Source organism: Vipera berus, assembly GCF_964194415.1.
Source record: "Vipera berus genome assembly, chromosome: 6".
Lineage (NCBI taxonomy): Eukaryota > Metazoa > Chordata > Lepidosauria > Squamata > Viperidae > Vipera > Vipera berus.
The window spans coordinates 85,023,594-85,044,452 of NC_138208.1; the positions used below are offsets into that span (position 1 = coordinate 85,023,594).

The 20,859-nt window shown below is 43.2% G+C and overlaps 1 protein-coding gene across 4 annotated transcripts in view; it reads right to left on the reverse strand.

The window, feature by feature from the left end:
* Positions 1–20,859, reverse strand: part of CELF2 (CUGBP Elav-like family member 2) — a 634,914-nt gene that overhangs the window by 371,602 nt on the left and 242,453 nt on the right. The gene's annotated exons all lie outside the window — the stretch shown is intronic.

Consider the following 20,859-nt stretch of genomic DNA (forward strand, 5'->3'; position numbering starts at 1 on the left):
ACTAACCCTTCCATGCAGAAAAGGGGTGTCGGAAATGACAGCCAGAATTCTCCAACCCCTAGGAATGGAAATAGTGACCCACAAACCCACAGCCACCCTCCGCCAGGAATTATCCAGAACCAAAGACAAGATACAGAAGGTTGAAAGAAACAATGTCCTGTAGAAAAATCAAGGGTAACCATTGCAAGCAATTCTACGTGGGACAAACGTCACGTCAATTAAAAAACCAGGATCCACGATCACCGACTGGCAGTCAAAATGCCAAGATCCCAAATCCTTAATCTCTACCCACGCCGACACCAAACAGCACCAGTTCGATTGGATCAAACACAAAAATCATCGGCCGCGCTACCACCCAGGCTTGTGAGTTCATCAAAGCCTGGCTCTCCACAAGCAATTCTATCAACAGACACATCAATCTACAATCAGCTTACAAACTGCACAGAATCCAAATCAACCACACAGCCAACCAGAAACAGCACTGACCCCAACCATCCCACAGAAGCCCCCCTCCCACCAGCAGTTCACTTGCCAAGGACCCTGACTGACGCAACCTCCCCATCACAAGACCCTCACTTCACACACCCACACCTGAAGCCCTTATAAACAGAAGAACACCGACACCGACATCCCTTAAAACTGCTGAAGATATTACCTAGCCTGGTAACGAAATGTCCAAAAACCAACCCACAAGCTCAGAGAACGAATCTTCGTCCTCATAATGAGCATCCGTACTCTGAGAACTGCTGGTTCTGCCCTACCAGTTTTGATTCCTTACTTGGAATGCTGCAGGAATAGAATAGAATAGAACAGAACAGAACAGGTATTGGTTTGTCTGAAATGGTATAGGGTTTCCTGTGTGAGCAGGGGGTTGGACTAGATTACCTCCAAGGTCCCTTCCAACTTTATTATTATTACTATTATTATTGTTATTATTATTGTTATTATTATAGAATGGAATGGAATGGAATGGAATAGAATAGAATAGGTATAGGTTTGTCTGAAATGGTATAGGGTTTCCTGTCTGAGCAGGGGGTTGGGCTAGATCACAGGTCTGCAACCCGCGGCTCTGGAGCCGCATGCGGCTCTTTCCGCCGTCTACTGCGGCTCCCAGTCCTCTGCCATGTGCAGTCCAAAAAAAAAAAAGTGGGACTAAAAAAGTTCTACCAATCAATTCAAATATGCAGGGTAGGTGCGTATCTCGCCTTGGCTCCACTCTTCAGTCAAACCCTGTTCTGCGCGTGTGCACATGTACACACATGCGCACACATTTTTTGCAGCTCCCAGTTTTTCCTTTTGAGAGGGAACCGGTTCCAAGTGGCTCTTTCACTGTTTCAGGTTGCTGACCCCTGGACTAGATGATCTCCAAGGTCCCTTCCAACATTATATTATTATTATTATTATTATTATTATTATTATTATTATTATTATTATTATTATTATTATTATTATTATTATTATTATTATTCTAGACTAGACTAGACTAGACTAGACTAGACTAGAATAACAGAGCTGGAAGGGACCTTGGAGGTCTTCTAGTCCAGCCCCCCGCTCAAGAAGGAGAACCTATCATCTCAGACAAGTAACTGTCCAGTCTCTTCTTAAAAACCTCCAGCGATGGAGCACCCACAATTTCTGAAGGCAATATGTTTCACTGGTTAATTGTCCTCACTGTTAGGAAGTTTCTCCTTAATTCCAGGTTGCGTCTCTCTTTGATCCGTTTCCAACCATTGTTTCTTGTCGTTCCCTCTGGTGCTTTGGAGGATAGTTTGATCCCTTCTTCTCTACGGCAGCACCTCAAATACTGGAAGACTGCTATCATGTCACTTCTGTTTCTTCTTTACTTTAGACTAGCCAAACCCAAGCCCTGCAGCCGTTCTTCATATGTTTTAGTCTCCAGGCCTTTGATCACCTTAGTTGCTCTTCTATGAACTTTTTCCAAGGTCTCAACATCTTTTTTGTAGTTATGGTGACCAAAATTGGTTGCAGTATTCCAGGTGTGGCCTTACTAGGGCTTTGTAAAGCGGTACTAATACTTTGCGTGATCTTGATTCTATGCCTCTGTTTATGCAACCCAGGATTGTGTTAGCTTTTTTGGCTGCTGCTGCACACGGCTGGCTCATAGTCAAGTGATCGTCCACTAGGACTCCAAGGTCCCTCTCACCCTTACTGTTTTTGAGCCGGATCTCACCCAGTCTGTACTTATATCTGCCTGTTGTGATTCAGGGTCAGCCTGTGGGTTCGGCATTTGGGTCGGATGATTCAGAGGAGGAGGGGGGTGTTGAAGAGCTTGCTGAGGGGGTTGAAGATCTTGCTGATGAGAGCCCTCAGCCAGGCCCCTCCCACCTGGTCACGGTGGAGACCCAGCTGTGTCAGCCTGACAGCGTGGATGAAGATGACCCACAGCTGGCCCTGTTCAAGGACGCCCGACGCAGGAGGCAGTCAATCAGGAGTAAGCAGAGGAAGGCAATGGGGCTCCTCGGAAGGAGGCAGAGAGAAGCCACACCCTGAACTCTATATAAGGGGAATGCGTGGGAGGGCTGGTTTGCTGAAGGCAACCGCTTGAATAGTTCCTGTTTCATAGCTCCTGTTTCATGGTTGGTGTCTTGTTTTGCTCTGTTTTATGTTAATAAATTTGGCAGGCTTAATTCCAGCCTCTTGCCGTTTGTAAAGGGGTTGTCCCTGCCTTTTCTGCAGGGCCGGTAGCAGGCTGGTACAGAACACTGCCTTTCAGCTTAGTGCCTGCCTTCAACCATTTGCCAGATTCACTTAAGTGTACTTTTCCTTTATTTTTACACGAAAGTGAAAATAGTTCCTTGCAGCAGGGGAACGAAGAGACGTCAGCATTAAGCTCTTTGCAAGAGTAGCCTAGTTACACATTTCTTCTATTTCTTTTCCCATTCCTGAAAGGCCACAAAGTGGCTTGGAAATCAAATTAATGACCCGGCAAAACATACATACAATAAATGCAATCAGGGAGATCAATTGGCAGTGATTCCATTAAAAAAAAACACACATAAAAAAACCCGACAGCGACGGTTGGTTAGTTAAAACGAGAGCTGGCTGGAAGGAGAGCTTCAAACTTTATCTACCTTGCAATTATTTGGTGGGGCTATTTGGACTAGAGAAGGAACGGAGTGACGAACCGTGGCTTTGCGAACAGAAACAAGCTTAGCAACATGAAGCAACTCAGCGCTTTTATTTTATCTGTTATTGTAATGGGGTGTGGAAATGACCTTGGGAGACAGAAGAAAAAGTGTTAGCCAGTGGAATGAAAAGGATATCTCAGTCCGTAGAAGACCTCCTTAGTTTTCCAGAGAATAAAAGGGGGGAGGGGGAGAGAAATGCTTTTAGTTCTGCAAGATTCTCTTAATGTAACTTTTAACAATAAAGAATACAGTTAGTCTTTGCGGGTGTGTTTCTCATCTGGACTACCTTGAAAAGCTAACAATTATTATGCCTCAAGCCCCTCTTTTCCTTGACAGCTTAACACAGCACAAATGAGGTACACCCCCACCCCCCACCCCCTTTTTATCCACATAGTTTCACAGAGCTGAAAAGCAGAGACGAAACCTTTGCCCAGTGCAGGAATCCACAATCACAGCTAGTCCTCGAGTTAGAACAGTTCATTTCGTGACCGCTCAAAGTTACAACAGCACTGAAAAAAGTCACGTGACCGTGGCAGCATTCCCCCTGGTCACATAATCGAAAGTCAGATCCTTGGTTCGTATTTATGACGGTCGCAGAGTCCCGGGGGTCATGAGTGAATCACCTTTCGTGACGTTCCGACGAGCGAAGTCAAGGGGGGAAATCCAGATCCACTTAAACAACCACGTTCCTAACTTAACAAATGCAGTGATTCACTTAACAACTGTGGCAAGAGAAATTGCAAAGTGGGGCAAATTTGACTTAGCGACGGAAATGTTTGGGTTCACTTGTGATTGTAACTCGAGAACTACAGTATCTACATACTGGTGTGTATGAGAAACTCACATCACATTTGAGAAATTAAGATTATTAAGCTGAGAGAATGCAACTGGTCTAAGGTCAGCCACCAAGGGTCATTGCCAGCAAGGTCCTGAATTTGAGTCTCTCCACTCCACGTTCAACAGTTATACTATGCAACACCTTCAGAACCCGATCGAGAGAGGAATTTCCAAACGGTATTTCTTTAATGCACGTTGATGCCAAGTCAGGATTCCACATACAAAACCTTGAGAACTGAATTAGGACATGCATGATGTCTCCTTTATTAGCAAGGTCATTAAGGTGGAGTCTTTTGGAAGTTTTAGAATCACTTTTTCCTGGAATGTATGCCTGATGGAACAAGACCTCATTGTTGAGATAAGCCTATTATGAGATTCCCCCATCTGCTAGCCCTTTGTGTCTAGATATATCCTTCCTTCCTTCCTTCCTTCCTTCCTTCCTTCCTTCCTTCCTTCCTTCCTTCCTTCCTTCCTTCTTCTTTTCCTTCCCCTCCCTCCCTCCCTCCCTCCCTCCCTCCCTCCTTCCTCTTTCTTTCTTTCTTTTCCTTTTCTTTCTTTCTCTTTCTTTCTTTCTTTCTTTCTTTCTTTCTTTCCTTTCTTTTTTCTTTCTTCTTTCTTTCTTTCTTTCTTTCTTTCTTTCTTTCTTTCTTTCTTTCTTTCTTTCTTTCTTTCTTTCTTTCCTTCCTTCCTTCCTTCCTTTCTTCCTTCCTTTCTTTCTTTCTTTCTTTCTTTCTTTTTCTCATTCTTTGCACATGTTCTGGCATCAACTATGATATATCAGTGAAATAACAAGATCCTTGCTTGAATGATCCCGGTTCCAGTCTGAAATCTGAATACACCAACCAGGCTTCCTCCGCAAGACTGAAGTAGCTCAGTTTGCCCAATCTGATATCCCTCAGCATGATTAGGAATGGCAGAACTAATGTTTAAAACATCAAGGAACAATGAATTAGATGGGACCAAAATTTGGCTGAGTAAAAAAGCGGCTTTGTATGTTCACTACTTCTGCCTTGACTGTTTTCTTTTCCTTCAGTGCCAATTCATCTCTCTATCTCAAAAGATTTCAGAACAAGCACAGGAGGTACTAATTCCCACGCTTGCTGTTGCGCTGATTTGGCACTCTGATCATGTGAACCAGTAGTGGAAGCTTAAAAAAATACTGTATACAGGAGGGGAAGGGGAAGGGAATTTCTTCTATTCTATTCTATTCTATTCTATTCTATTCTATTCTATTCTATTCTATTCTATTCTATTCTATTCTATTCTATTCTATTCTATTCTATTCTATTCTATTCTATTCTATTCTATTCTATTCTATTCTATTCTATTCTATTCTATTCTATTCTATTCTACTCTACTCTACTTTACTCTACTCTACTCCAAAGGTACAGGTATAGTATAGGGGGTACTATGCTCAATAGTAGTAACTGTGAGAGGGATCTCGGAGTCTTAGTAGACAATCACTTCAATATGAGCCAGCAGTGTGCTGCAGCTGCCAAAAAAGCCAACACAGTGCTAGGCTGCATTAACAGAGGGATAGAATCAACATCACGAGAAGTATTAATACCACTTTAGAATGCCTTGGTAAGGCCACACTTGGAATACTGCATCCAGTTTTAGTCACCACGATGTAAAAAAGATGTTGAGACTCTAGAAAGAGTCCAGCGAAGAGCAACAAAGATGATCAGGGGGCTGGAGGCTAAAACATATAAGGAACGGTTGCTTGAATTGGGTATGTCTAGTTCACAGGTCTGCATGCGGCTCTTTCAACCATCTCCTGCGGCTCCCAGTCTGTTGTGATTCAGGGTCAGCCTGTGGGTTCGGCAGTTGGGTGGACGACGACTGAGAGGAGGAGGGGGGTGTTGAAGATCTTGCTGATGATAGCCCTCAGGCAGGCCCCTCCCACTTGGTCACCATGGAGACCCAGCTGTGTGAGCCTGACAGTGTGGATGAAGATGACCCACAGCTGGCCCTGTTCAAGGACGCCCGACGCAGGAGGCAGTCAAGTAGGAGCAAACAGAGGAAGGCTGTGGGGCTTCTCGGAAGGAGGCAAAGAGAGGCCACGCCCTGAACTCTTTATAAAGGGAATGTTTGGGGAGGGCTGGTTTGCTGAAAGCAACCGCTCAGATAGTGTTTCAAAGCTCCTGTATCTTGGTACGTGTCTTGTTTGTTTTTGTAATAAATTTGGCAGACGTCATTCCAGCCTCTTGCCGTTTATAAAGGGGTTGCCTTTTCTGCAAGGCCGGTAGCAGGCTGGTACAGAACACAGTCCTCTGCCATGTGCAGTCCCAAAAAAAAAGTGGGACTAAAAAAGTTCAACCAATCAATTCAAATATGCAGGGTAGGTGCATATTTTGCCTTGGCTCCACTCTTCTGTCAAACCCTGTTGTGCGCATGCGTGCATGTACGCGCATATGCACACATTTTTTGCGGCTCCCAGTTTTTCCTTTTGTGAGGGAACCGGTTCCGAGTGGCTCTTTCATTGTTTCAGGTTGCTGACCCCTGGTCTAGTTTAATGAAGAGAAGGATGAGGGGGGACATGATAGCAGTGTCCCAATATCTCGGGGCTGTCCCAAAGAAGAGGGAGTCAAGCTACTCTCCAAAGCACCTGAAGGCAGGACGAGAAGCAATGGATGGAAATTAACCAAGGAGAGAAGCAACCTAGAACTAAGGAGAAACTTCCTGACTGTTAGAACAATTAACCAGTGGAACAACCTGCCTCCAGAAGTTGTGAATACAACACTGGAAGTTTTTAAGAAGAGACTGGACAGCCATTTGTCCGAAATGGTATAGGGTTTCCTGCCTGTGTAGGGGGTTGGACTAGATGACCTCCAAGGTCCCTTCCAACTTTATATTATTATTATTATTATTATTATTATTATTATTATTATTATTATTATTATTATTATTATTATTATTAATTATTATTATCTACTCTACACTCTACTCTATTCTAATTCTATTCTATTCTATTCTATTCTATTCTATTCTATTCTATTCTATTCTATTCTATTCTATTCTATTCTATTCTATTGAATATTTGTAGTCCATGGTTGAATTGTGAGGTTCTTGGTGCTCTTTGAGCTTGGCTATTTTTCTGCAGACATTTCATTACCCAGCTAGGTAAAATCATCAGTGCTGGAAGGCAATGTGGTCAAATTTCTACCCCACCTCACTATATATCTCAGTGCTTAATGCGTCTCACAGTAATAAAGAGAGAGAGAACGCAGGACCCAACCAAATTAATACAAGTAAAATCAAAACCAGCGATAACATTTTCAACAGGAGGTTAATGAAACTTACACGCAGGAAGAGACAGACACTGTTACCAAGCACATAAAGGTGATCGTAAACACCGTTTTAAACATATTTCTTCATCCTAGGTTTCGTATACCATCATCACCCTGCTAGAATGCCTGGAAACAAGATTTGCAGGAACAGGAAATGGAGAAAAGTAAAGAGAAGAAGGAAAAGTCATTAGAACTTCGCTGGATGGAGGCTGAGGCTTGATGTTCGATCCGAGGCCTCGACTGTGGTTAATCCAGCCTACAGTAGAGAAGGATTAACTTTTCTCCTCCATATTTTTTTTTTAAAAAATAATCTGGCATCTGCAGAACGGGCAGCTTTTCATTCTTGACTGAAAGATATGGGAGCTCAATTAAAATGAAGAAGAGATTTGTATAAGCACGACACTTTCCTTTCTTTTTAGGTTGAAAGCCTCCCCGGAGCTTTCCCCAAATTCCTAGATCTTGGAAAATAGGCTGAAGTAAACAGAGACTTGTAGTTCTTTACGGTGCATTGTCCTTTCAAAAAATAAAAAATAAAAAAATAGGTCAGAAACCTAGATAGCTGGCCTCATTTTGCTGATGCTGCTTCTGGGCACAACACACTCATGTATGAATGCGTTTGAAGTCAACCCTCTTACGCATGTGCACACAAACCTCCCATCTCGGTAGCTGTCCGTCACAGGTTACTCTTTTCTTTTGTGGATGGAGCAGTCCTTTTTAATTACACTTGACTTGACTGGGGGGGGGGGGGGAAACGCGAGGCTTATGTGTTTGGAGCAATTTATTAAATTTCGCCCGGAATCCCTTGAGGGAATAATAAATTGAGAAGCCGCTTTAATTGTCGGGAAAGGAGGGTGACGCTGGATAGAAGTAGGTCGCAGCAAAAGCGTCAGCAGGGCATAGGTTATTGCTCTCTTTAAGCAACTAACTGACCATCTCTACTCTCGCTCTTTTGGAAATGAGTGGCGCTCTAGGGAAAAATGATTAAGGAAGACGAAGTCTTCTTGAAGTTCAGCTCGGCTCCTGAACGTGGGCAAAACCTGTTGGGCTTCCTTTGTAGGACAACCAGCGGGCAGCACAATTGCCTTCTTAGATGATTTTGAACTTCCTCATCCTATGTTTATTCCAGGTACTCCCTGGAGCATCAACAAAAGCTGACACCAGCCACAGCATAAAACAACTCAAAAGTCTTCAAGTTCAGCTCGACTCCTGAACATGGACAAGCATGGGGGGGCTTTCTATGTAGAAAAATCAACATGGATCACCATTGCCTTCTTAGATGATTTTGAATTTCCTCATCCTATGTTTATTCCAGAGAATAGAATAGGGAATAGAATAGGGAATGGAATGGAATGGAATGGAATGGAATGGAATAGAATAGAATAGAATAGAATAGAATAGAATAGAATAGAATAGAATAGAATAGAATAGAATAGAATAGAATAGAATAGAATAGAATAGAATAGAATAGAATAGAATAGAATAGAATAGAATAGAATAGAATAGAATAGAATAGAATCTGGAAGGGACCTTGGAAGTCTTCTACTCCAGCCCCCTGTTTAAGCAGGAGAACCTACACCATCTCAGACAGGTGACTGTCCAGTCTCTTCTTAAAAACCTCCTGTGATGGAGCACCCACCACTTCTGGTGGCAAGCTGTTCCACTGGTACTCCCTGGGGTTCCATCAAAGCTGACACCAGCCAGAGCATAGAACAACTCAAAGAAATAGTGCAAGACTGGAAGATGTGGGGAAATCTGGTCCATAGAATCACCAAGAGTTGGACACAAAAAATGAGTAATATCATCATCATCATCATCACTATCTGGAGGTCTTAATCCAGGTAATTGAGCTCAAGACTACTCAGTTTCCAAGCTTAAAGAAAGTCCAGCTGATGCTATAGGTACCAGAATCTAATAGAGCAAGAATACCATGAAAGAGAGAGGGAGGGAGGGAGGGAGGGAGGGAGGGAAGGAGAGAGAGAGAGAGAGAGAGAGAGAGAGAGAGAGAGAGAGAGAGAGAGAGAGAGAGAGAGAGAGAGAGAGAGAGAGAGAGAGAGAGGAGAGAGAGAGAGAGAGAGAGAGAGGGAGACAAGATGTACATTGTTTTAGACTTCCACAGCTGCAATTCTCAGACGTTCTGATCTAGGGATTCCAGTATCTGATGGAAAGACTCACAATTATGATATCAAGTTTTGAAGCACGGGTTTTGTTGGTGCGACAAATATTGCTTCTCAGCTTGACAACAAACTTGGGGGGAGGAGAGAGGTTTGGAATACAGACTTCAAAGATTAAGAAGCCTGACCGTGAGACTCAAGGACGTCACACCAGGTGCCTGACCAGACCTAGAGAGGCTTTCTCATAACAATATTCTCCCACTTGATTGAGCAACATGACCTGACCCAGAGGGAGGAGGGAGAATTCAATGCTTTTACTATATGGGTTTGGGAGGAGTCTTGCCAAAACTGGTTTTGCTTTCATTAGTGCCAAAGTGATGTACTCAATAAAAATTTTACATTAAGAGATCGGAATGTCTCGAAGGTGTTTGCTTGGTTGGGTTCATCAGTCGGAACCTTGACATATGGTTTCTTCAGAGGTCCTTCTTCCAATGCTCCTACCTCTGTAATTTACGTGAAGTGACCTTGTGCCTTGTGTTATACACAACAGTCCTCTCATTTCAGGAGCAAATGGGCCACCTTTTTATGGCCAAGGATCAAGGTCAGAGGGACGTCACAGGGACTTTTACAAAATATTATAGGAGTTGGTTCCTCCACTAACCAGAAGGCCGATTAGATCATCTCCAGGCTCGCTCCCAACCCTCACAGTGCACTGAAGATGTTACCCAGTTGGGTACTGAAATGTCTGCAGCAAAACAACCAAGCTCAGAGAGCACCAAAGACTCCACAATTCAACTCCGAGCTACACTCTAATATTGAAAGTCTGATTCTGTGGCAGACATTGTATTCCTGTTTAAAGTCCAAAAACTATTTCCAAATGTACATCTAGTCCACCTAAAAAGTAGTACATGTCGAATATTCTGCTAATTTGCTTCGGCATCTTGGAAACAGAAAAAATATCTTTTTGTCATGGCGATAAGAAAATAGCCTCCCTCCCCTTTTTCATGGTTATCTGGCATCTAGTTTGTTTTATTTTAGGCGATAGGAAGAGCTTATCTTTCTTCCCAGCACTTTTAATGCATCTTAATGGCTTTGGAAGTTCTTTATGTGCCATTTTATCTGCATTCATACAGAGGGACAGAGAGAGTGAGACAGAGACGGCTATTTCGTAATTAGCCTATATTTATTTTTTATTCTCTTTTTTTTGGCATTATATTGAAGATTTACTGGGCAAATTAGCAAGGCGTCAAACATAAATGACCAAAATAAGGAAGGACACTAAAACTCCAAGCACTGAGGAATAAAAAGCCTTACTAAAAATCCTGACACACACTTACACATACACACACGTACACGCCAAATTAACTCTGAGGGAAGCATTAGAACAGTGTTTCTTGAGCAGCTGCCAAAACCATAGGAAATCAGACAGAGAATCTTAATTTCATGTTTTCCTTTGAACCATTACCCTACAACAGAGAGATCCAGTAATTTCTAGTTGTTTGTTTTATAAGGAAAAGAAGGCAGGAGAAGAGGAATTATACATAAAAATGACAACATGGAGATACTACGCGGGGGGGGGGGGAGGGAAACGTGCAGAGTGATATCAGACAAAATGAAGTGCAAACAATTTCACTGAAAGAAATCTTTCTTATCCTCCTTATAGATCAACTTGGGTTGGAATATAAAAACAGAGGTAGTTTCACAGCAGCTTAGCTCTTGACCGCTTTCAAATGTAAGTAGTATTAAAATCAACATTTAGACTAGCTAATGCAGGGGTCCCCAACCGCCAGGCTGTGGATTGGTACCGGGCCCTGGCATGTCAGCAACCGGTCCACACAAACAAGCAAAGCCCCATCCGCGAGATGCAGGCAGCACACAAAACTACATACCTTCCGGTCCACGAAAAAAGCTCTCTCCACAGAACTCATCCGTGATGCCCAAAAGGTTGGGGACCTCTCAGCTAATGGGTTTATATGATAAAATTAAACCGTGGATTTTAACAAAAACCCACACCTTAAGATTTTGCAGCAAGTGATGGACAAATGGCCTTCGGGTAACTGACCGGGTTTCCTCAAGACAGAGGCCTTGTGGGAAATCAAACCATCCACCCATAGTTAGATTTAGCTGCACAGGACTGGTTGGGGCAGAGATGCTTTAGGAAAATAAGACTCACGGATGCCAAGGAGCGGAGTCTCCAACTCTGGCAACTTTATGACTTGTGGACTTGAACTCTCATACTTCCCGCTGACTCTTCACCCAAGTCAACCTCTCCGTCAGGGTTGGCCTTTGCAGTGGTCTGTCTGTCTGCCTACCTACCTACCTACCTACCTATGATAGATAAGATAAATAGGCATAGATGATGATGATAGATAGATAGATAGATAGATAGATAGATAGATAGATAGATAGATAGATAGATAGTTGTTTTCTGAGGTTTTCGCGGGTGATAGATAGATAGACAGACAGACAGATAGATAGTTAATGTCCCACCTTCATTATTTTTACAAATAACTCAAGGCCATGAACACATCTAATACTCCTTTCTCCTCCTATCTAGATAGAGATAGGTAGATAGATAAATAAATAGATAGATGGAGATAGATAGATAGATAGATAGATAGATAGATAGATAGATAGATAGATAGATAGATAGATAGATATTTAATCCCACCTTCATTATTTTTACAAATAACTCAAGGCCATGAACACATATAATAATCCTTTCTCCTCCTATCTAGATAGAGATAGGTAGATAGATAAATAAATATAGATGGAGATAGATAGATAGATGAGAAAGAAGAGAAGAGAAAGATCATTAACCCCCTCCTCTCTTCTCCTCAGCAAAATGAAGTCTGTTCAAAGCTTCTATTTTAAGCACAGCTCCTTCAGAAGCTAATCCAGCTCTAAATGTAGCCCCCTATCTCCTTCCCTCCTTCTTCCAGGGCCAGACGATTAATCTTTGTATGCAAACAGTATCTGTTAGGGCCTATCTAACAGTCTCCAATGACCAGAGAGCCCCGTTTCCCTGACAGCAGGACACAGCGATAGCAGCACATGGTGTGAAGCAGGGAGATGAGGGTTGTCTGGTTCTCCAGCAGAACTGCATCTGGGTTTGGCTGAAAAAAATCTGAGATAGCTTAAGAGCTCTCTGATCGAGATGCACTGATTTTCAATGCCACTTCACGTTTGCAAGCATATATTTTTTTAAATTATATTTTTAATCTCTCTCTCTCTCTCTCTCTTTTCATTCTAGATCAGGCGGTTGCCTTAATGAATGACTGGTAGCAAGCAAACATTGCTTAAAATTAACATAGTGGAAAAGGTGACTGGAATGAATATTGTTGTGATTCAGGGTCAGCCTGTGGGTTCGGCAGTTGGGTCGGACGACTCAGAGGAGGAGGAGGGGGGTGTTGAAGAGCTTGCTGATGATGGCCTTGAGGCTCCGCAGAGCCCTCAGCCAGGCCCCTCCCACCTGGTCATGACGGAGACCCAGCTGTGTGAGCCTGACAGCGTGGATGAAGATGACCCACAGCTGGCCCTGTTCAAGGACGCCCGACGCAGGAGGCAGTCAATCAGGTGTAAACAGAGGAAGGCAATGGGGCACCTCAGAAGGAGGCAGAGAGAAGCCATGCCCTGAACTGTATAAAAGGGGAATGCGTGGGAGGGCTGGTTTGCTGAAGGCAACCGCTTGAATAGTTCCTGTTTCATAGCTCCTGTTTCATGGTTGGTGTCTTGTTTTGCTCTGTTTTATGTTAATAAATTTGGCAAGCTTTATTCCAGCCTTTTGCCGTTTGTAAAGGGGTTGTCCCTGCTTTTTCTGCAGGACCGGTAGCAGGCTGGTAGAGAACAAATATTTGCTGCTGTGTTGTCCTGGTGTAGTATGGAATCACGGTTGCTGTAGGGGTTTTTGACTCTTCTCCACCTTCCCCTATTGTATACGTAGGGTAACAAGACGTTTTTCTTCATTGTACCCCCAATGATGAATAATAGTGTAGCTATTATTGATGAATAATAGTGTAGCCTCTTCAAAAATCAGTTGAGACTGAATGTGGTTTCTTTTTTCTTTTCTTTTTCTTTTTTCTTTTTTAAAAAAAGCTTAGAACACTAATTTTTCAGAGACACTTATTAACAGGTTACCAAATTCCTATGAGTTTTTGGCATTCCAAAGGAGAGATTACTTTTTTGTATGAGGTCTAGGTCACTTGGCAAACACTTTTGACGTCCGTGACCCCAAGCAAATTCAGTTTCTAAAGACTGCTGACCACTTAGCCATTATTTCCCATTTTCCACATTTTTCTTTATGACCTCTTGGATGCTGCTGTAGCTGTGTGATAGTCTACGAGTGTGATTATCGCTTCAAGATGGAAAGAAAACAGCAAGATCACTTTTAGAATAATGTATTTGTCTGAGGGTAATGTACATTCTGAGCCTGTCCAATCAAAAGCCTGTTTTGAGCACAACTGCTTCAGCGATACAGAAAAACAGGTGATGCTTCTGCATCATAGCTACAAGAGCCCATCAAAAGCCCACTTTTATTTTTATTTGCATTTAGGGCAAATGTTTGAACATCAGAAATGCAATGACTGCAAGAGGAACTGCTGTATTTTTCTTGTTCCATTATTCCAACCTAAGTGCTTACAGGGCTGGAGGAAGAAAATAAGTTCTATTGATTTGTGAAGTGAGGGCCAGAGGCTTTGTGTAAGTGGTGTTACACATTGTAACAAGGTGTAATGTAATTGAAACCACGATTATATATAATGTATTATGTGTCAGCACTGAAGCACAGGAAACGGTGTGCTTTCATAAATACATCAATATGTTTGTGGCTGACTCTTAGGCCCTCCTTCACTTGTCCAAACCATCTTCTTTATGTATAGTACAATCAATTTTAAATACAAGTGGATGGCTCACTTCAAACCTAGTCCACTTCTGAACAACGGCACCACAATTTTTCCCCCCACACACCTCCAATCACACAGTGGAACAACCTGCTTCCGGAAGCTGTGGGTGCTCCAACACTGGAAGTTTTTAAGAAGAGATTGGATACCCATTTGTCTGAAATGATGTAGGGTTTCCTCCCTGAGCAGGGGGTTGGACTAGATGACCTCCAAGGTCCCTTCCATCTCTGTTCTTCTATTCTGTTCTGTTGTGTCCTGTCCTGTCCTGTTGCTATTGCTACACACAAGTTATGTGAACAGTACAGTGCAGGAGATAAATATTAAATTAAGATAAAACTGTAATAAAATCACCATAATATGGAGCCATAGAACGCAGTACGAAGTGTAGTCTACCTCCACGGTGGTATATCCCAGGCAAAGTTCTGTCTTAACAGAATGGCTAAAAATCTAAACACACAGCGACCAAACTGGATATTGCATCCCTCATGGTTTAAAAACTATAGAGGCAGCAACTCGACTTCATAAAGATTGCAGCTTTGCTTTATTTCTGAAGACCAGTTTTCTAAAGCACAATGATCCCAGGATATATGCCTTTGAATCCCACCACTGAATGTGATATAAGCCATTGCTTGCCACCAGTTCTACTCTGCAAACCAATCCCACTGAACATTTCGGCCCCTCTTGACACTTCACCTTTGACCTCCACATCAGCATCCTTCAAGAGGCCGGTTGGATTTGAACGCCATATTCATTTCAATTTTATTCACTGTGGGCTAAGTAAGAATTGGAATATCTTCTGCTGCTCCTACTAATTTAGCAAGAAACAATATTGTCTGAACCGTGAAATGTGTCACATGCTGCGTTTGCATCATGTTGACCCGAATAGACCAACAACTAATTTTGGTAACTCATACCGGTCGTAGCACTGATGATGTTACCTAGTTTGTGACATGCAGATAACAGCACATATGTATACCTGCCCTTTGTGTCCTGATCACTGTACACATAAGGATGTCATGACAGTGCAACAAAACGCAATTAATGTTGCTAGTTTCTGGGCAAGATCTGTTTAATTTGTACATAACTTTAATTTTTGATATTTTATTTATTATTTATTTATTTGATTTGTATACCACCCTTCTCCCCAAGGACTCAGAGCGGTGAACAGTGACATAAATATCAAAATGCACAAATACAGAAATTGAAAACAAATTAAACCCTAATGCCCAAATGCAGAAGATAAGTTACATTAAAACAATAATTAAAACAAAACCCGTCAGACCAGACCGGATTGCTCAAACAGATAGGTTTTTAGGTCGCGTTGGAAGGAGCGAAGGTCGGGAGCCATCCCGAGCTCAACCGGTAAATGGTTCCATAGGTCGGGCGCGCCCACAGAGAACGCCCTCCCCCTGGGAGCCTACCAGACGGCATTCTCCGAACGGCGGCACCCTTAGGAGGCCCTCTCTGTGGGAGCGCACTGGGCGGAGGGAAGTTGAATTTAAAATTTTATGTCATATAGTTTCCCTTATTTTAATGGTGATGCTTCTGACACAAATAAAGAAACAAACCTAGTTTGGCAATGAAATGTCTGCAAGAAAAAACACACGCTCCAAGAGCATCAAAGATCCCAATGAAATTTTAAAGATTAGCCTGGCTGAAATTGTACAAAATGGGGTAAATTCTTCCAAGATTTCTGTCACATTTCATTTCCTAAAAAGACAGGTCCTCAACGTACGACCACAATCGGGCCCAAAATTTCTGTTGTTCTTCGAGACAGTTGTTAAGTGAGGTTTGCCCCCTTTCTTGCCGCAGTTATTAAGTTAGTAATCCAGTTGTTAAGTGAATCTTAAAAATTAAATTAATAATAATAATAATAATAATAAAAAATTATTAAATTTAATTACAAATTAAATTAATAATAATAATAATAATAATCTGGCTTCCCCATTGACTTTGCTTGTCGCCAAAGGGGATCATATGACCTTGGGACAGAGCAACGGTCATAAATATGAACCAGTTGCCAAGCGTCTGAATTTTAATCACGTGACCAGGGGGAAGCTCCAATGGCTGTAACTGTGAAAAACGGTCATCAGTCCCTTTTTTTCAGTGCCATTGTAACTTTGAATGGTCACTAAATGAACGGTTGTAAGTTGAGGACTACCTGTATATACAAACATTTGTGCCCAAACTCTAATTCAAGTGTTACTTTGTTGTTGTTGTTCTTGTTGTTATCATGATCCTTGAAAGCATCACTGTGATTCCAGGATGTTTTTACTGTAGTTCAGGGGTCTTCAAACTTGGCCCTTTTATGACTTGTGGACTTCAACTCCCAGAATTCCTCAGCCAGCTTTGCTGGCTGAGGAATTCTGGGAGTTGAAGTCCACAAGTCATAAAAGGGCCAAGTTTGAAGACCCCTGCTGTAGTTTAATGGGCTTGTAGTCGTTCTAGAAACTCTCTTTTAGCCTGCTTTATATTTTCTTATTCTGTTGCCCCTGGCAGAGGAAGACAAGCTCTAATAGATACACTGACAAATATTACGGTTGAGTATGTCACCAAAGATGATTCTGAAACCCTGCAGATATCCAAAGTCACATCCATTTCCCAGTGGTTAATAGCCTCTGATTCTGAATGACTTTCATCATTTACTTAAATCAATTTATACTCCACCACTTGGCCAAAGGGGATCCTTGAAGTGGCTCCCGCTCCTCTTTCATAGAAAAGATTAAAAATCAAGTTCAAAACGAAGACTCTAAAAAAACACAAGCCTCCGAAAATAAGCAGCCAGAAGCATCAACCCACAGTCTGGTTTTGGAAGATGATCAGTTCTCCTGTTTTCAAAAGTGGGAATGGCCCACCAAGTTGGACATACTTGATTTCATAAAGGAACAAGCTCTTGATGGCTAATGATTTCATTAGCTGAATTCCACCTGCTGATAACATTGTAGGAGAGGAGCAGGCAGGGCCAGTGGAGGCGGAGTCAAGAGAGTCATCAGCCTGGAATCATTAAGGTAAAGGTAAAGGTTCCCCTGCACATGCGTGCTAGTCGTTTCCGACTCTAGGGGCCGGTGCTCATCTCCGTTTCAAAGCCGAAGAGCCAGCGCTTGTCCGAGGACGTCTCCCTGGTCATGTGGCCGGCATGACTAGACGCCAAAGGCGCACGGAACGCTGTTACCTTCCCACCGTAGTGGTCCCTATTTTTCTACTTGCATTTTTTACGTGCTTTTGAACTGCTAGGTTGGCAGAAGCTGGGACGAGTAACAGGTGCTCACTCTGTTACGCGGCACTCGGGATTCGACCCACCAAACTGCCGATCTTCTGATCGACAAGCTCAGTGTCCTAACCCACTGAGCCACCGCGTCCCTCTGGAATCATTACATCCCCACAAATAGCCTAAGTCCAAATTCTTGCATTCTGTTGACTCTTATCTAGAGCCAATTTAGTGTTGCCCGTTGACTAGATTCTGGTGCATAGACATGAGCAATAGATCATCTTAATTGTGTGGACCCAATTCTTCACACTTGACAGAGCCTTGGTGGAGCAGTGGGCTAATGCCTCCTTAAGTAACACCAGCTGCCTGCAATTAGTGCAGGTTCGAGTCCCACCAGGCTCAAGGTTGACTCAGCCTTCCATCCTTCCGAGGTAGGTAAAATGAGGACCCAGATTGTTGGGGCCAATAAGCTGACTTTGTAAAAATGCCGCGCGTGGGGGGGGGGGGCGAAAGCCCTAATAAGCAGGCACTCCAAACAATATCAGTGATGCCCTCGACGTGATGTCCCGCTGCCTGAAAGCGGTCCGGGAATGGATGGGGAGGAACAGGCTTCAACTGAACCCGGACAAGACTGAATGGCTGTACGTACCGGCAAGCCAGGATATTCAGAACGTCCCATTGCTTAACATCGGGGACAAGTTACTACCCCCTGTTGATAGGGCCCGCAACCTGGGTGTCCTCCTAGACTCGCAGCTCTCCCTGGAAGATCACATAGGAGCTGTGACCAAGGGGGCCTTCTCCCGGGTTCGACTAGTTCACCAACTACGGCCATATCTGGACCTGGATTCCTTACGTACAGTCACCCATGCCCTTGTGACCTCTCGCCTAGACTACTGTAACGCTCTCTACATGGGGCTGCCCTTGAGATCCACTCGGAAGCTTCAACTGGTGCAAAGTGCAGCGGCACGAACACTCTTGGGAGCCTCCCGATACTCCCATAACACACCTCTCCTCCGTGCGCTGCACTGGCTTCCGGTTGCCTTCCGTGTGAAGTTCAAGGTGCTAACAATGACATACAAAGCCCTACATGGCATGGGTCCGGACTACCTACGGGAGCACCTTCTGCCAATGTCAGCACCCCACCGTCCTGTGCGCTCCCACAGAGAGGGCCTCCTCAGGGTGCCACCGCTCAAGGAATGTCGGCTGGTGGCCCCCAGGGGGAGGGCATTCTCAGTGGGTGCGCCAGCCCTCTGGAACAGCTTACCAACCGAAATCCGGATGGCCCCCGACCTCCGCACCTTCCGACGCGACTTAAAAACTTTCCTGTTCCAGCAGTCCGGCCTGGCATGATAGCTTTAATTGGGGTCCCAGTTTGTTTTTACTATTGTTTTTTATTGTTCAATCTGTATACATTCCTTCCTCTGTACACCGCCCCGAGTCCCTCGGGAGAAGGGCGGTTTATAAAAACAAATAAATAAATAAATAAATAAATATACATAGAATGAAGGCTATTGCTAAGCACATTGATTTGTGCTTCTTAGATTGTAAGCCGCCCTGAGTCTTCAGAGAAGGGTGGGATATAAATGGGAATTTAAAAAAAAATATTATACCTTGAATACCTGTTGCTGAAGAGGATTATCACCTTTCTGGTCATCTTTGTAAGCTTCCCAAACACCAATGGGCCATCCCAAGATAGAATGCTGGACCCAATGGGCTTTGGGCTCAATCTGGTACAACTCATCTTTTGATCTTCCTAAATTGGTATTTTAGACTCTCCCCCAATCTATAGTTTTACGTACTTAATACAGGTGGCGCTTTACGTACGACTACAACTGAGCCCAACATTTCTGTTGCTAAGTGAAGCGGTTGTTATATGAATTTTGTCCCATTTTATAACGGTTGTTAAGTGAATCACTGCAATTGTTAAGTTAGCAAATGGTTGCTAAGTGAATCTGGCTTTCCTACTGACTTTGCTTTTCAGGTCACAGGAGCCAGGATACTGAAACCGTCATAAAGACGAGTCAGTTGCCAAGGGTCTGAATTTTGATAACGTGACCGTGGGGATGTTGCAATGGTCAGAAAAGTGAAAACAGTCATAAGCCTTTTTTCCCCCCCGTGCTATTGTAACTTCAAACCACCACTGAAAGAACTGTTGTAAGTTGAGGACTACATGCTTTGGCTTTGGGCTTTAAGAGGTGAATCCTGGGAACAATGTTGTCACGCAATATTCATGTATGAATTCCAGCAGCTGAAGAACCAGGTTGTCGTGACCAACTCTATTATCTATTGTCTGAAATGAAGCTGCTTCAGAGTCTTGAAGATCATTGGCTGTGTCCACAGGTCTACAACCTGCGGCTCCGGAGCCGCATGCGGCTCTTTCAGCCGTCTCCTGCGGCTCCCAGTCCTCTGCCACGTGCAGTCCAAAAAAAAAAAAAGTGGGACTAAAAAAGTTCAACCAATCAATTCAAATATGCACGGTAGGTGCATATCTCACCTTGGCTCCACTCTTCAGCCAAACCCTGTTCTGCACATGTGCGTATGTACGCACATGCGCACACATTTTTTGCGGCTCCCAGTTTTTCCTTTTGTGAGGGAACCGGTTCCGAGTGGCTCTTTCACTGTTTCAGGTTGCTGACCCCTGGCTGTGTCCATCCATAATCTCCTTCCCATAAATTCTATAGGATTCTGCTTTTTTGTGGGTGAGAGACTTGACACAGTTGTAGGGAAGAACATTTTTCTTCACATTCTTAGAACAACAGAATTATAGACTTGAAAAAGCTACCCAGTCCAACTCGTTGCTTCATGCTGGTATCCAGATTAAAGTGTCCATGATAAACGACTCTCCATTCTCTGTTTGAATACATCTAGCAAAGAAGAGGCCAGCATCTCTGTCAGCGACTGATTTTCCTGTTAGGATGTTTTTCATCTCCACTGGATGGTTCTAACTTCTACTATTTAGGAAAAAGGGAGAAAAAAATACCCGGTTTTCCACCCACAGTTTTTTTTTTTGCAATGCCTTTTTCGAACGCACAGGAGATTTATTTGCTCATGCTTATGTAGGCAGTCTTCCACATACGACCACAACTGAGCCGAAAATTTCTGTTGTTAATCAAGACGGTTGTTAAGTGAGTTTTGTCCCATTTCACAACCTTTCTTGCCACAGTTGTTAAGTGAATCTGGCTTCTCCATTGAACTTTGCTTGTCAGAAAGTCAGCTGATCACTTGACCCCAGGACACTGCAGATGTCATAAATATGAACCAGTTGCCAAGCATCCAAATTTTGATCACATGACCGTGACGATGTTGCAAAGGGCATAAATGGGAAAAACTGTCATAAGTCCCTTTTTTCAGTGCTGTTGAAACTTT